The sequence below is a fragment of the Rhinoderma darwinii genome, chromosome 3, assembly GCF_050947455.1.
Source record: "Rhinoderma darwinii isolate aRhiDar2 chromosome 3, aRhiDar2.hap1, whole genome shotgun sequence".
NCBI lineage: Eukaryota > Metazoa > Chordata > Amphibia > Anura > Rhinodermatidae > Rhinoderma > Rhinoderma darwinii.
In genome coordinates this window covers 44,679,941-44,685,003 of record NC_134689.1, presented here as the reverse complement: position 1 = coordinate 44,685,003, position 5,063 = coordinate 44,679,941, and the positions used below count along the sequence as shown (strand labels likewise).

General features: G+C 40.1%; 1 long non-coding RNA gene across 1 annotated transcript; it reads right to left on the bottom strand.

The window, feature by feature from the left end:
- Positions 1 to 243: 243 nt before the first annotated feature.
- LOC142750966 (uncharacterized) lies at positions 244 to 4,463 on the bottom strand. The gene is made up of 3 exons (XR_012882657.1): positions 4,382 to 4,463; positions 4,063 to 4,209; positions 244 to 428 (listed from the first exon to the last, which is right to left on the bottom strand). It is a non-coding gene; the product is annotated as an uncharacterized LOC142750966 (long non-coding RNA).
- Between the last annotated feature and the right edge of the window lie 600 nt (positions 4,464 to 5,063).

Genomic DNA, 5,063 nt, shown 5'->3' with positions numbered 1-5,063 from the left:
TGAACGTGGCTCTGTGAGATGGAAAGTAGTGGGAGGTTACTGTATTACACAACACACACACATTAGAGACAGATCCGTTTTGTGTAAAAAAAGAAAAAGGCTAACACACTACTGTTATTTATGTACCTAGAATACTGTAACATTTTAGAGCAGTCTTTTTTTGAGACATGAGAAGTATACCATTCATTGTATGTTTATTTTATTCCACATGCTATACAGAGCATGCATTCACATACATTACTCGCAATCTAACTTCAAGTGGTATTGGGGTTTCAGCAAATAAAGGATGTTCTTTGTATATTGAAAATGTACAGAATTTTCCAATACACTTTCTGTATCGATTCCTTCGTTTTCAAGATCTTTGCTTGATGTCATTCATTGGGAAACTTAGGCGTAGGTTACCTTAATAATTGTACGAAAATGTCCCCCTATGGAGGAAAAAGTCATTTGAATTTGCATTTAAAATATGTACGATAATTGTAATGATTAGAAACAATTAAATTTAGCTTTAGTTTGACGTGTATTTATTTTTTGGAGCAGAAGCTGGTCCTCCAGAGCTGGTCTTCATACAGTAGTTGAGGACAGGAAGTTGCAATCATAATGGAAAAGTGGAAGGATATTGTGTTACACAACTTTTATTGAAGATAAATTTGGTTTAGGGACAAGTCTCTTTTGAGTTTACTATTGCATATTAATTTTTTTGGAATATATTCCACATGTTTTACAAAGCATGGACTCACAGGTTTTAATCTTTTTTATACACACTAGGGCCAGCTTCATAAAAATCACATATGGGGCCACATAATCTGCTCAGAATCCTAGGCAAATAGCATTCCCTTGCCAGTACACACTATGTTCAGTTTAGAGGAGAAGCTGCACCAGGTGCTAAAGCCGGGACCAGGTGAAAATGGTACCTTAGACAGCCACCTATCTTGACTACAACTTGTCAAAGCTGACACCAACTTGCATCAAAGAAGAACTGCAACAAACTATTCTAACCAGTACAATAACATTGGTACATATTGCAAGTATTTGTGATGTTCTATCCGTTTTATTAATAGTTTGCATATGCAACATATTATTGGAAAAAGTGAAGAAAAAAAAAGCGAAAAACGTCACTACATTTATGTGTAGATCAACTTACTTTACCTTTCACAGTTGTATATGCTGTAATGGTCTACTGCACTATTTAGAAATTATTTTTGTAAAGCTAAAACTGTTGTTTTTTTGTGAGACAACCCCTTGTAAAATACTCTGTTGGGACATATTGATGGGCCGACCACTCCCTATTGATACAATTGTACCACAATGGCATCAGGCAACTGCTACCAATTAAATGATCATATGATATCTATACTGTGTATAAACTGTGCTATCTAAGCTTTAAATGCTCACTGGGTGTTACAATATGGGAATAAAGCAAAGTAAATTTATTATGCTCCTGGAACTAATCCAGGATGACACTACTCTACTGACATGGTAAATTCTCCAGCTCAAAATTTCCATCAGTGCTAGAAATCCCCCAGCCTGAATTATTAGCACCAATCCATAGATTCGTGTAACCAATGTCAAAGTTTCTATCATAGTGATAGATGAGAACTGGGATTTATCAGGCCAAGCAAATGTTCTGGATCCACAGTGTTCCTGCGTTGGTGCTCTAGTACTCACTGCAGTAAGTCTTTCCTAAGTGGTGCCAGAACAACATTTATTAGTATTTATATATGTCACTTACAGTATGTATGGTGGGGCTGGATTTACACTTCTGTTGGTGCCCCACCCTCGTATGGTGTACGATTATACAGTGTACGAAAAACCATACAGTGTCCAATTATCTGTATCATACAGAATAGTGTCCAAAAATAGTGCCATGTGTTGGCCAAATAATACTTTCATACATTTGCCTTAATAACATTGCTGTACAGTGCTGCCACCACCACACACTACACAAAAATAACAAAATACAGTAGCAGTGCCCCACAATGTTTAGGTAAATATCTCCATACAGTGTTCAAATAATTACAACATACAGTGACCAAATAACAGCTCCACACATCAAGTAATCATATAAGAGTGCTATAATATAAGTAAAACTGCTATTCGTGGTGGTGGCCTCGGGTGCCAGAGCTTCTGTGGTGACACCTTCAGCAGGTGCAGCTGATGTGCTCTGTGCCATCACATATGTCACATACTTAAAAGGCCACTCCTGAATATGCTATACTCTGTCACGTTAATAATCTTACCTTTTCTCCACGGATCAACTTACCAAGAATCTCGTAGTTAAAATCTGCATTCCCTGTTCTTCATATTTAGCTATGCCCTAACAACTACCTGTGTATTTTTTAAAGGGGTTGTCCAGGCATGGGGCGGTTTTTGATACTGATGACCTGTCTACAAGATAGGTCATCAGTACATGATCTGTGGGGGTCCGACACCTGGACCACACACTGATCAACGGCTCTGACTGTCTCTGGGCACTGGAAGTTATGCAGTGGTTGGTGCCGGAAGTAGATGGCTGAGACCACTGTATAGCGGCCGTGATGCAGTACTGCAGCTCTGCTCCTATTCAAGTGAATAAGAGCAGAGCTGCAGTAACCCAGCACGGCTGCTATACAGTGTAGGGAGTCATATGCTTTTGGCACCGACCACTGCATAACTTCCAGTGCCCAGAGCCAGTCAGAGCCGTTGATCAGTGCGGGGTCCAGGTGTCGGACCCCCACCAATCATATACTGATGACATATCCTGTGGATAGGTCATCAGTATGAAAAACCGCCCAATGCCTGGACAAAATATGAAAAAATTATGACCAGTGAAATGCAAAGAGGAAAAAGAAAAAAGGTGCCAGGACTTGCGCTGCAACCGGACTTGAGTCTGGAGCGAGAAGGGTAAGTATACTGTTATTATAGTAACAGGGGCCCATTCAGTTTATTACATAGGCCCCAGTTACTACAGTAACAGTGGATAGATGTGGTTCGGCAGGCCATGGGCCTCCGTGGCTTCGGGCCAAGTCGCAATTGCGACTGCTGAGACCCCTATATCTACGCCACTGCTTCCGAGTACAATGGGCATAATGGTTTTGGGTATGTCATTCCTGGGCACAATATTTTGAGAGGTCTGGGGTGCCGTAGCAGGAAAGCCTCTGTTACGCGCACGCGTAAGGACATACCCCTAATGGGTTGGACCACACAAGAATATAAATAGCTGGGGTTTTTGGGGCCAGGTTGGTTGGGTGTTTATAGTTGAATAATGACTTTCCTACCATGCTTCAGAGTGGGTCACAGAAAATTGTAGTGGAAATTTTGTCTTCTAGTAATATAGGTGAAAGCACCACAAATGACAGCCACCCGGAGTTGTGGAGTTTAAGGTGTGCAGTGCTGAGTTGCCAAATGGGGCGGAGGGAGCTGGGAGGGCTTGATGGAAGACAAATTGTCGTGCATCGCGGAAGCGGCTGGGACGGCCTGGTGGGCATGCAATCACTATGAAAGGGGGAAGTCATCGCTACCGACCATTATATATAGTGCCCCTTTGGCAGAGACTATGTTAATTATGTGTGTAGCATTATAAGAGTTCTTCCTCTCTTTGAGAAGTCAATCTTCAGTAAAAATTTGATTTGCAACATTGCCCATGTCTGCAACACTCCTGCACCTTGTATACTGCTAATATCTTCTTATCCCGCAGCAGCGATAGGGCCCTATTACATGTTTTCTAAAGAGGCTAAGGTGTCAGGATATCAAACCTAAGCTGCAATCCTTAGCAACCAACCAATCCTTGTCCTTAGCAACCAATCAAAGCACTGGTTTCATTTCCCCAGGACAGGATAAATTAAATCTGAGCTCTGATTGGTTGCTATGGGCAACGAGGCCAGTTTTCCCTGTTAAACAGTTTTAATAAATGAAGCCCAATACAATGCCTTGCACTTAAAGGGGCTATAAACTTTGAATATGCTTTAGAATATTCCCCCCTCCCCCAACAATAAGCTGAAAGCAGCGTGTGCCAACGATCGCTGAGACCCCTAACAATCAGTTGTAATCTGCGAAGAAACCTTGCAGCAATTGTTTAATTACCTTGCAGCGCCACCAGAGGGGAAATAAAAGATTACATCGTGTTTATTGTATTCAATAGGCTGTTTATGTACTGCAGGGAGGTGAAGAGTCTTCAAGTAAGAGAATTGTAGGTCCTATCTGCTCCCGGAACTTGATGGAGACTTCCTTCTACCAACACAAAAGGCCGGAAAAGGGTATTAAACAGACAATCCCTTTAAGGCTCCTCCCATTATTACATTTATAATTAAAACCATACTTTATATTACTGAACAAGATCCTCAACCATATAATTTTTTTTTCCACATTCATATAAGGACTATATGGAGACTACAGCACTTACAATAATCCTGTCCTCAGCCTAAATTTTCGGCTCCCCTTCCAAGGGGTAAATGAAAATACGACCTTCATATGGCCCCTCTCCTAGGCAACAACAATTGGGACAAACAAATTAAAAGACCTTTGCAATACCTTAAAATCATTGTAATACTTAAACATTAATTAATCTTTTGTTTTGTTGTAACTCCTGAACGTCTAAGGTGAATTGAAACGGTCATTAACATTGTGGTAAAACCGTGAGTGTTCATGTTTGCTAGGACTGTACTCAGAGTTTACCTTCAAAATTCAAGTGACGGTTTTTGAGATTGTCTTTGCTGGTGACAAGAAAGCCTTTTGCTTTAGAACTTTTATTTAAATAGAATGTTGACTCATCTTAGGTGGAATTATGTACAGAAATAAGCAAACAGTGCTCTATTGAATGCAGTGTATATATATACAGCTATGGCCGATGAACAATTGAGGCTCCTGTGTAGACAACATTCTTGTTTACTGTGTGTTTTTTTCAGGTCACTTAGTACTTTACCTTATGAACATGCTTTTGGTGGATTGTAAATCCAGTGTGACTTGTATTTTTGTTTGCACAGACTAATCTATGATATTGAATGAATTAGTTCTTTCTTAAAGAGATAACAAATATGACAAGAAACAAAGCAACGTTTAATTGATTCGAATATAGAAAATTTCAG